Below are 12,805 nucleotides of genomic sequence, written 5' to 3'. Positions count from 1 at the left end.
TATGGTCTGCCCAAGAAGATAGTCTCTGACAACGGCACTCAATTTGATAGTGACTTGTTTACTGATTTCTGCACTAGGCATGGCATTACGAAAAGTTTCTCCTCAATAGCTCATCCGCAAGCCAATGGGCAGGTTGAAGCCATAAATAAGACTTTGAAGGATACTCTAAAAAAGCGTCTAGAACGAGCTAAGGGTGCTTGGGCGGAAGAATTGCCAGAAGTCCTTTGGTCATACAGGACTACTGCTCGGACAGCAACTGGTCATACCCATTTTTCCTTGGCATATGGATATGAAGCCATGCTGCCTGTCGAAGTAGACCCACCATCTCATAGGAGAACCACGTATGACCAGGAGGAGAATTACCAGTTGCTAGCTGAATCCTTAAATTTTCTTGAAGAAAGACGAGAAAAAGCAAACTTGAGAGTTACTGCCCATCAGCAAAAAGTAGCCCGCTATTTTAATTCAAAGTTAAAGATCGAAAGTTCCAAGTCAGAAATTTGGTCCTCAGAAAAGTGTTCATCAGAGACCCGACAGCTAAAGTGCTAGGACCAAATTGGGAGGGACCGTATCAGATTGAGCAAGTCTTACCACCCGGCACTTACAACACTTTCTCGATTAAATGGAGAGCTAATCAGGAACTATTGGAATGGCAAGCACTTGAGGAAATATTATCAATAAATACTGCTTACAAAGTAGTAGCTTAGTTTCAAGTGTTTAACTTGTTATTTAAGTTTGTTTGTGAACTCGCTATTTGCTAACCAGTCATTTTATTTTTGAACAATTTTTTTTTTTTTTAGACTCGTAATTAGACACGCTTTGTCCTTTTTTTTTTACAAGTAATAAAAGAGATCACGCGTAGCGCAGTCAAATCTTGCTACAAATTTTTCATATGTGTTGATTATTCTTACTTTGGCAGTGTTCAAATGTTAGTGCATCTTAAAACAAAAAAGGTTTCCTGGAGGAAAAACCAAGCAGTGTTCAACTGGTCGGTATCCATCAGATGAATGACCAACGTTTAAATAGTTGCATGTTTTTGCAGTGTTTAACTGCTGAAATATCCTCTTTATATTCAATGTATTTCACGAGTAATGACTGCTCGGACAAATTCGGTCAAGTAGCAATTGATTAAGGATTTTTCAACCCTCAATCACTTGGGGGGCACATAGGGTATACTGGTATACAATTCAACACAAGCAATAAGAACACAAGCAAAGATATTTGTTTTCAGGCTGACTTGTAAATCTTTGAAGTCAAAAGGGCCATTAAGCTAACTTGTTTTGCAAAGTTTAAGTAACTTGGAATTTTTTCAAAATTTTAAAGTTAAGAACAACTATTCGTGTGTAAACAAAACGCTATGCTCATAAAATGTTAGAGCAATAAGAATGTGAGAAAGCATGCTTAGTAGTAACTTATGAAATGTTTAGAATTTCTAAGTTAGAAAACTAAGTACTCATATGAAAATATAAGGCATCTATGTAATAAAACTTTTAAATGACTCAAGTCTAAAAAAGTGAAGTGTTCATGCCAATAGCTCGGCCATACGAGCAAAGTACAATAGCAAAATATAAAATAAATATCTACTAGTCGGATAAAGAGTCATCTGTTTGGATGGAGGCTCACTAGACGGTTATGGGGCTCCCTGGTCGGATTGTCACTCAGGTTGATCAACACCTTCCTCAGCATCAGTGGCTTCTTCCAGTCGGAACGATAGCGTGGGAGAAAAAGGTGTGACACTAGCAGGATTAGCTGCCTCTTCAGCAGCCTTTGCCTCGCATTTGGCAAGCTCTTCTGTTTTGGCCTCCTCTGTGAGAAAGTCGAGGTTGAGAGGTTTGTCCAACTTCTACACCTGGTAGAAGCAGTTGAAACAAATCTCCTCGTAGCGAGCGAGATCGGCTTCCTTTTCTCGCTTCAGCTCCTCGTTCTCGCGAGTCAGTTTCTCTACCTGATCAGTCAACGTCTGGCTAATTTGAAGTTGCTTATGGTTTTCATTAGCCAGCTCCCGAAGAGATCCATCCCATTCAGCAATGGTTTTCTCCATATGCTTAACCTTGGATTTGAGATCCTTTTCAGAAGAAGTTAAAGTTTCTACTTTGGTTTGGGCTTCCACTAGCTGATCATTCAAGACCTTGATTAACTCCTTGTAGTCCACTGCTCGGTGCTGAGCATGGCTGATTGTAATGAGCGACTGCAGTGGAAAACTGAAAGTCACTACAAGTAAAAAGCAAATAATAACAAACTTTGATGTCTTATGATAAAAGACTTACATTCATCAGTTGGGCCAGCCCCCTTTGCAGAACAACTTCAACACTAAGTTGAGGCAAAGATTCAAAGCTTTGAATTGTTGCAGCATCATGAAGAGTTTGCTCAAACAATTCCTTCCCAATGTTGCCAGCAATGTGAAGGGGCTCACTTAAGCCAGTCGAGCGAGTGGGGGTTAAACTCGCAGAGGGAGAAATCGATGAGGGGGTTAGCTGCGGGATTGTGATGGGCTGCTCGGGTTGTCTTCCCTGGCTGGTCGGGGTTGTCCTTGGGACTTTGTTTGGAGGAGTTGAGCCACTTCCTTCCCCAGGTTTCCTCTTTTGGGCAAGGGTAGTGTTGAATTACTTGAACATCTCTGAATCTGCAAAAGAGTAAACACAAGATTTGTTTGTAAAAATTGGAGCAATATGTAGATAAATATTTTACTACTACCAGACAACTCTATAAATTCCGTATAACCAAGTTATTTATAATCAAACATCAAACTGTGACAACCTGAGTTTAGGATTTGATCAAGAAAGTCGTCCTCTTCATCAGATGATGAGCTGAAGTCCCTATGAAGCTGAATGGTCTTTCCTTTCCCAGGCTATGTGGGAGTGTTACGTCTACGTTGATCCTATGGCAGGGGTTCCCTAATGATAAGGTCACATGGTCTACGAGAGAAGGGAGACGGTCCGGGAGAGAACTGATCGGTCACTACTTTGGTGTCAGCGTTGGATTGGTCAGTTGCATTCGCTTCCTCAGTAGTACTTTCTACTATGATGTTCTGGTTACTTGGTAACAACCCCGCCATCTGAAGATTGTCCACATTAACCAACTCTTTTACATTCTTCTCCTCGGTGGACATGTTAGCCAATTCTTCTGCTCGGAAACACATTTCCTTGGTAGGCAAAGGCTGGTGAAATGGACCCGCATGTGTAAAGGCTAAGTTGTTGGCTTTGATATCTGAAGTTAGAAAATACTCTGTATAGTATTTTCTGGGATTTGATTTATGAGCAATACCATGGAGGTATTTGATCCTTTTATGCCTGTGGAATAGGTGGAAAAAACCTGTATTCTTGTGGCTTGGGTTGGTCCTGAAGTCGAAGAGATAGTGCACTTCATGAGGAGTGGGTGGATCCCAACCTTGCAGAAAGTAAAGAATGTATAAAGCGGACAATGCCTGAATCCCATTGGGAGCAATCTGGAAAGGAGAGATGTTGAAGTAGTCTGCTACTGATCGAAATAAAGGATGCAGCGGAATGGTAGCTCCTACGAATACGTGGTACCTAGACCAGGCATAGTAAGGTCCACTAGGCTTGTTGGCTCTCTGATGAGGGCGCGAACATATCACGTTAACCCCTTTCAGGCCCGAGGCTTGAATGTGTTTGTCGAACATACAGGGGTTTAGTTTGGAGGGTTGGGCTGTAAACCCAGAGGGTGTTTCTTCTCCGTCTTTTCTTGGTTTTTGGACGGCTAATTGTTGAATCTCTGTGGTAAATTTCTGAATGATTTTTCTCTGAGGCTTGCTGGGTTTTTGTATCTGGCGAGGCGGTCTTGAAGAATCCGCAGTTCGGACTTCACTACGTTCCACTACCTTCTGTGTGGCCCTGCGAGCCACCTGAGGGTCTTGGTCCTGAGGAAGTCTATGGGATTTCTTCACCCTCATTTTTTAATGGTCAGCCTGTTGATTGAGAAACTGTTCTTCGTGGAGGAAATATAAGGCTGATCGGGGAAGGATCTTTTTAAGGCGGCGAAGGCGATCTTCCGGGGTGCGACTGCGAGGAGACTTCGATGAAGAGTCGCTACTTTGAGGAGTATCGCTTGATTGCGGAATGGAAGTGTCAGAATTTGTATGGTTGTCACCTCCCCTATAGTCGAAGCGATTCATCTACAAAAAATAAATATGGGGAGGTGAGTAACCAAACAAACATAAATCAATCAGTTCAACAGAAAAATATTTATTTTTACTACTCAGAAAATATTTATTTAAGTAGTAAAAATATAACATGCATGAGGGAAAAAGAAATTTTGATGTCTAAAAATGCTTGGAACATTCATGTGACCGAGCAGTGCACATGACCGAGCGGTCGATGCATGCACCCGAGTGGCTGCATCAGATATGTCCGAAGGTGCCGAGGAGTTAGGCGTGCCATCCGATTGGGTGGCGTGTGGTGCCCGAGCAACTGGGCGTGCCATCCGATCAACTGTGTGCGCATTTGTGTGGTTTAATGGCGTCCGAGCCGAGGTGTGCATCTGAAAAGCTGCAGCAGGCACGCATGTCCGAGCGGCTGGGCTGGCATGCGTTTGTGGTGTCCAATCAGTGCAGCTGGTCCAAGCGTGAAGAGGTGCACATCCAAGGGGCTACGCTTTGGTTCTGAGGAGCAGTTGCGAGATGCGCGTCTGAGTGGTGTGTCATTCACTCGGCTGGGCGTATGGGCGTGTCATCCGATCGGCTAGACGTACGTCCGAGCAATCGCATGTTGTCCGAGCGGTGGGGCACTAGTCCAAGCCTAAGACACATATGTTCGAGAGAAGCTATGTGATACCTGATCGGTGGGTGTTGATCCGAGCAGATGGAAGGACATACGCTCGGGTGATAGGCATGTCCGAGCAGCCATGGCATTTCCGAATGAGTGTCTCCCCAGGCAGGAGGGAGTGTGACCGATCGGTCATGGGTGTATAATAGACAATTTTCGAGAAAGCCTAAATCCCAAAGGACATTGGCACAAACACTTTTCCTCACTCAAAGTACACCACAACAAGATCAAAATATGTGATTTGAAAGGTTTATGAAGTTCTAGGGATCCTATTTGTTCATCAAATATCCATAAACCCATATATGCATTTTGGGATGAAAAATTAATTTTTCTTCAAATTTCCATGAAATTTAAGACAAAGTTGATTTACCCATAGCCTAAACTACATCAAAACAGCCACAATACACATTATATATCAAAGATTCATACACAAATTCAAGGAAGTATTTCCTATGGGGGTTTTAGCCTACAAGTTTTTTCTTAAGCTTTGAGGAAAAAAAAACATAAATGGAGATGAGGAAGAAGAACTTACCCAAATGTGTTGATTTCTTGAAGAACCCTTGGATTTGCTTGGAGAAAATTGGAGCCTTCCTTGGAGTTTTGGAGGTTTTCGGCAAAGAGATGGAGGGGCTTTGAGAGGTCACGACCGAAAAAGAATGAGGAGGTTTGTGAGCCTTTTGATTTTCTTTTTGCTTGTGAGATTGTGAGCACTTATGGGTCTATTTAAAGGGGAAAAGTGGAAATTGTCACTTATTCTTAGACTCTTGGAATTCCCTTGGGTATATTTTCACCCACACGATTGGAGCAGTTAATTACAGCGATCGTGGTCTGCTATGGCGTCGTGGTTTGTTGCATAGGCGGGAAAATGTGTACAGTTAGTTTTTTTTATCATACCACCAGCAGTGGAGAAAAAAGTTTATTATGTGAGAATATCATATAATAAACTTTGGGGGTCAAATATTATCCCCAAAAAATTTGAAATGGTGACGTGGCAATAATGGTGACAAGTGGCAAGAGATATTTGATTGGTCAGTTACCTACTTCGGCCGACCAGTCAAGTGCTTGGCCGACCGGAGAGGTGTTTGACCGACCAGTCAGGTGCTTGGCCGACCAGGAGAGGTGCTTGACTGACCAGAGAGGTGCTTGGCCGACCGGGAGAAGTGCTTGACCGACCAGATAGGTGCTTGGCCGACCGAGAGAGGTGCTTGACCGACCAGAGAGGTGCTTGGCCGACCAAGAGAGATGCTTGACCGACCAGTCAGGTGCTTGGCCGACTGGTGAGGTGTTTGGCCGACTAGTTTCTCTCCAAGAAGTAACGCCGACTTACTGAACAGATTATTGTTATGGAAGCAGAATTCCAGCAACAACTTAGACTAGAATCAGTCGTGCCTACGCGGGAATCTCTCAGATTATCCCGAAGAAGTCGTTTATTGTTGTATTTTAAATATTATTATTAACTAAATATTGAGAGAGTAATAGAAAGATCTCGATTATGAGGGATTTCAGTTGTACGGTCCTGAGCCTATAAATACAAAGCTCATGGCATCATTGAGGGGATTCGAATTCTGATTTTCCGAAGAGAGTATTTTGCACCTTGAGAGAAGTGTTGTATCCTTTTCATCTGCACTGAAGAAACTCAGTTGACTCAGGTTCATCTGATCTTGAGTGTAGATTTATAATCATAACTCTAAGTGGACTAGGCTATTACCAACACATTGGGGCTGAACCACTATAAAAATTATCTGTGTCGTATTTTTCTCTTGAAGGTTTATTGTCGTTTTGACGTCTACACGTCCTTGGCCAAATTTGTGGTCAACACCATGGTTTCATGCTTTGTTCTCAGAACATCATTCATGCTCACAAGCATGTAACACTTTGTCTTATTACTGGATTGAATCTAGGCATCATACTTGTCCCGAAAATTCTTTGGGGTAGGGGCAGTGGGCTCTTCAGGACATTCCTTAGTCAGGAAAAAATTGTGGTTCTCACAGACTAACATAAGATTTTGATTTGATTTCCATCTTATAGAATTATATCCATTAAGTTTTTCAAGTGATAGTAAAGTGGTTATTGGATTGCCACCGTTCGACATTACTGAAATAAATAAAAAATAATAATATTATCATTTGAAAAAATATTAATGTTTTGGAAAGTAAACATGATGCATGAATGCAACAATGAAAACACATACATTAACATTTACTTTTCCACGATAAAGCTACCCAACAAATAAAGTGTTGCCTTAGGGTCAGTCAAGTTAAATTCTGATAGCTTATAAGACAATCTTATCTTTATAATTTAAAACTTAAAATAACTCTTTATTTTCTCTTTTAAATATAAAGTATCGCTGGTTTGGTCAAGATGCAATTATCCACCGCAAAAGCTTAATTACATCTTTGTAAGTGTAACCCATTATTTCAGATTTCATGGCTTAACTTAGAGAGTGCCGCCTTAGGTTCGGTCAAGCCTAAAATACATCACTTCCTCCTATCTTCGTAAGAAGGCAACCTTGGTATTGATATGTCTAGAAACCTTCCTTAGGGGGATGGAAACAAAGCCGCATTGAGGCCTTATTCATATCTCACGGTGTTGTACTAATAATGGAGACCATATGTCACATTGAGATGTTCACTTTCTCCCGTTTACTATTTTAAATTAAATGTGTTTTATTAAACTAATCAATTAATTCCAAATTAATTACTAGTTTATTAATAACCCTATGAATGTAATTAATTACAAAAAACATAATTATAAAAGTGGTTGTTTCTATAATTAATGTGATCTAAATAATTTCCCATTACATTCATCTAACTTTACTAAAACCACTACTACAAAAATTACATGATAAGTCGGTTAAAAACTGACATCTGAATGTTCATAAGTCGGTTGGGAACTGACTTCCCATGCAGTGACTTATGATGTAAAAACGTGGTAGGTCAGTTGGCGCCAAACCGACATCTGGTGTAAGACATGGTACGTCGGTGGAAAACCGACATCTGGTGTAAGACATGGTTCGTTGGTTGCAAACCGACCTCTAGTGTAAGACATGGTACGTCGGTTGCAAACCGACCTCTAGTGTAAGACATGGTAGGTCGGTTGTACATTGACCTCTGGTGTAAAACATGATATGTCGGTTCACAGCCGAATTATGGTATAGACATCTATTGTCAGTTTTAGTAGAACCGACTTATGGTGTTTTTTTCTTAAAAAGTGTATTACGCCCAAAACAAATCATGCTTTTTATACAAACAAACTGAACAAAACAAAACATATATCACAATAATATAAAATACTAGAATTTGAACTAAGTATCTAAAATAACGAGTCTTAAGTTAATTACAAAATGACTCATATAAGCATTGTAAACTATAGTTGGACAACAAAAGTGTGTATATCTTCAAGAAAGTTTAAGTTAACATTGTAAGTATATCTCATTAAAAGTAACAAAAGTGGGTGGACCTATGTAGTACTCATCAAATCCATGACGCATTGTGCCCATTCTTCACGTACTTCATTGATCTCATCCTTTGTGTAATAGTTCTTCCCGCCACACTAAAACAAAATTCATTGCATGAGTTGAATTAATATACTTAATCTTAAGGTAAAGCTAGAACTTTAATAATGAATATTTTCACTTACGTTACTAGTTAGCCATCGCATTGAAAATTCATTTGTCACGAAATCCTTCATCATCCTCATAACATAGAATCCACATTGTACTGATTGTATTGGTTGACGAGGAACATACCATCATATCATATGCAGCCACATATTTCAGTGGTTTTCTAGCTTTATCACTTTCAAATCCAGGTTCCTTGTCACTGTTAGAACTTCTTTGGCTTCGGTTGAAATACTTTTTGAGATGCCAAAATCTAGATCAGTTAAGAGTGGACTTGTTTAGTACCTTAGAAAAAAAAAATGTATCTAAAAGTGGAAATTTGCAGCAAAATAATAAATTATTCAAGAGGACAAAAGGAAAAGGAAGCTAATGGTCAAAGCTATTAATCTATAAATCATTTAAAACCCAATGTATGATTACAAAGCATGACAAGATATTCAGCAATAGCTTTTTAGCCAATGAAAAGCTGTCACTAGAAAATACAACAAATCAAATGACATACAGAAAATGAGCAAGACACTACCACACTAGGGAAAAGTTCTCAAACACAAACATATTTAAACAATACAAGTATATATAGACATATATAACTATTATGAAATGAATATCTGACTTGTAATTATGAACTGGAATATAAATCATCAAGAAGAATAATTATGTACCTTGACGATTCATTCCCTTCCCAATAAGCATAATTGCATTGACATTTGTTTCAATGTCAACATATCTGCATGTTCTTAGGTTTTCTTCATAGATTTTATTAATGCTTCACTTCTGAAGCAAATACAATCAATATGACAACATAGCTTATATCATTCAAATTGCCACAGTAGTCTACACGAGTCACTTCTCAAGCAAAGGCAAAGGAATACATGATATTTATCACAAGAGCCCTAGCTGAAATAAAAAATATTGATTTCTAAGAAACCACTCGTATCAATGTGTGTAATAAAAATACCAAGAGATCAATTATTTTTGGAACTACATTGTACGTATGAATAATGTGCAAGAATACTATAATCTGAATTTAGCCCTAATTAATTCATGAGAAATCTAACTATAGAATCAAAGATTAGCGGAAGCGTACCGGAGTCCATTGAATCGTTTGTAAAAGGGTATGATCTTCCAATTTTGCATCAAAAACCTTTGAAGCCTTATTTTCCTGATGATGGGGATTCAGGAATCTGAAAAATACGATACGATGCAAAAATGGGGACCATTATCCATTATATTACCAACTGCCAAAGCAATTAGTAATATTTATTAACTATTTCTAATTTGGCCCCTCATCAAATCAAAAATTGTCTAATTGGTATCCACATATTAAAATCATGACAAACATGCCCTTAAGTCATAAACTTTATTCCTAAATAGACCACATAAATTTGACTTATTTTATTTGATGACCCAACACACATTTTATATATACAATTGTGACCCCAATAAATTTCTAACATAATGAATATACAGATACTTAATATGATGATGATGATGATCAATTAGACTTAATTTTCTTAAGGCCAAGAAAATGGCATCACAGTCAATGTAGAGACCAAAGAAACAAAACAAATGAGTTTCTTTTGTTCAACCATCAAAGAGGGTATTTTAAAAAATAAAATAAATAAACCATCAAAGATGGTGATATCATAAACCATTAAGCTTTTTTTAATATTATCCTTTGTATTAATTTAACATCATTAAGCTTTGGTCTTTCTTTCTCACATTTTTTTTCTTTTTATTTTTTGTTATTTGTTGTCTAAGCTTGTAACACTATATATTATTATGTATTTTTAATAAATTTGAAATTATGATATTACCACAAGAGTCAAAGAAGTATATTATCCATATAACAAATAATATGGCATCCATTCTAAAATATGTTTTCATCAATGTAATACTTCATTTTTAAACCCAAGACGATAAAAGTTACTAATTTTCTCTTCCCCATTAGCCATTACTCAACCTACTCCTCCTCGTGCATTAATCATTACTCAACCTACTCTTCCTCATGCAAAACCCAGAACCAAAAATACCCTATTCTAACTTATTGTAGACAAATTAAAGAATGATATGTACTTAGTTATAAAGATGAATAAGTAGTTTATATATACCATTATCACATATAAAAAGTTCAACGTGGTATGTATTATATAATACTACATGTAGCTCATAAATAATATCAAATCTGATTCAAACCCAAGATAATGAGCAGTGATCGGTAGCCGTCAATTTCACCGTGAGAGACAAGTTGACATATGAACAACTTTGATGATAGTGGCTTCGAAGGTACCTTCCATTGCAGTATTAGCATTAAAAATATTATTACCAACAACTAAGGTACTTATGTCTATTCAAATTGATAAACTTAAGGAGGAAGATGAAAACAGAGGAAAATTACCCACAAAATAAGTTGTTTAATACATCGATTTCCACTCAACAATAAATGACACAAACACTAGTCTCATTAAGGCATTTTAACAAACACATGATCCACAAATTAGGAAAGAAAGAAAAGCTAGCAAATTACAAGCAAATAAAATAAAAAAGCACATAAAACAAAAAATCAAGTAATCAATTGAAACAAAAACTAGATTACGCCTATATCACCTTTTTTCTTGATCTCCTTTTGTATAGAGGTCTCCTTGTTCTCTTCCCAATTTTTCCACACAAATCATTGTTCTCCTTTTGTATGTGCTAATAAAAAACAAAGTAAAGGTTTAAGTGAACAATGTCCATATTCATGTGAAAAGAAAAAGTAATGACATGCCTAATCAATAAAAATGGAACTTATATGCTTAATATATAAATATATATTATTTATATACACAAATATTAATAATGAATGATTGTTTGTGTCTTTGATGAGAACCTCTCAAATCCATTTGACATGAACGAGAAATACATCAACTCATTAAAGAATGAAAGAAAAAAAAATAACAGATGAAAAAAAACAAAAAGAAAAGTGAACTCAATCCAGGGCTCAAATTGGAGCTTTTGAAAATTAAATGGGATACCCACTAGTAATTTTGAGGCATTCTAAAAAAATAATTATATGCAAACCCGGAAAGAAAGAAAAATTCGCAAATGTAAGCATTCATATAAAACCCTAGAATTTCGTATAATATGTATAAATATATATATATATTTGTATATATATTCAAAGATCTATGTACCTTTCAATACAGGAAGAAAATTCCTAAAATAGCATCAATCCAAGTGTACATGATCCTAGCCTCCCTCCAAGCTTCTAATACAATAGCTCATTCAAATCCTAAAACCCATTAATGAAAAAGAAAAAAAAAAAGCTACAACCAGTAGCTATTTCAAATCTATAACAAAGAAAATCAAAGTTATACACCCATTTCTATTTCCTTCAAATCTAAATATTCAACAAAACAAAAAAAGCCTAAAACTGGAGAAAAGGAAAAAAAAAAACTTACATAGTATGAGAGTGATAGCTTGATTTACCTTTACAAAGAAAAAAAACGTTAATATACAGAAAAAAAATTTAAAAAAAATAAAATTTTAGAAAGATTTAGAGAGAGATATTGAGAGAGAGAGAGAGACGAACAATGGATGGATAAAGGGTGCAAAGGGAGGAGAGAGATGGTTGTTGCTGGGTTTTATAGATAAAATGAGGGAGAGATGAGACTGGCGATAAAATAAGTAGAAGTTTGTGTTTTTTTTTTATTAAGCAAGGCTGAATTGAGTTTGAGAGATAAATAAAAATAATAATAAGTAAACCTAGTTATTAAGAGATACATTGCTCTTACTTTAGCGCCCTTAAAAGTAAAATAATAAAAAATGAAAATGATGTATGCCGCCAAAAATTGAGTGTCCCGCGCTTATATTTTTACCAAATACCATAATACTCTACCATAATACTTTTCTATTAGTATTATATTGATGTGTTATGGAAATGGGTATTTGGTGTAGTGATGGTATGTCTCCAATAGCAACTGACATATGATGTAGCATCATAAGTCATTTTTAGAACCGATTTATGCTGTTAAAACTACAAATATATAATTTTAACATGGTAAGTCAGTCCATTAGCAATCGACTTATGATGCAGCATGATATGTCTGTTCTAGAACCGACTTATGATGTTAAAATTAAAAAATATATAACTTTAATATGTTGATATTTTATTTTAAAATTATAAATCTCCAACTTATTTAGTTTATTTTTTTTCTAATATTTATAAATTAAAATTTTTTCTTATTAAAAACTAAATTAAAATTTTTTAATTCCAAATAATTAATTAATTAATATTTCAAAAATTATAATATATGTAATATTAATAAGTATATATATTTTTATACTTATTGCATTCACAAATCAATTATATATATGTATTGTTTGATAAAGTAATACATTTTAAAATTCAAATAATACAAAAACAAAT

At 36.5% G+C, this 12,805-nt stretch overlaps 1 long non-coding RNA gene across 1 annotated transcript; it reads right to left on the bottom strand.

Annotated features, from left to right (window-relative positions):
• Positions 1–10,115: 10,115 nt before the first annotated feature.
• On the bottom strand, positions 10,116–12,292 carry LOC133780662 (uncharacterized). Its single transcript, XR_009869491.1, has 3 exons — positions 11,969–12,292; positions 11,838–11,865; positions 10,116–11,644 (listed from the first exon to the last, which is right to left on the bottom strand). It is a non-coding gene; the product is annotated as an uncharacterized LOC133780662 (long non-coding RNA).
• Between the last annotated feature and the right edge of the window lie 513 nt (positions 12,293–12,805).

Source organism: Humulus lupulus, chromosome 5 (genome assembly GCF_963169125.1).
Source record: "Humulus lupulus chromosome 5, drHumLupu1.1, whole genome shotgun sequence".
In the NCBI taxonomy this organism is placed as follows: domain Eukaryota; kingdom Viridiplantae; phylum Streptophyta; class Magnoliopsida; order Rosales; family Cannabaceae; genus Humulus; species Humulus lupulus.
Note: the sequence above shows the minus strand (reverse complement) of the source record. Positions and strands in the feature narration are given on the sequence as shown.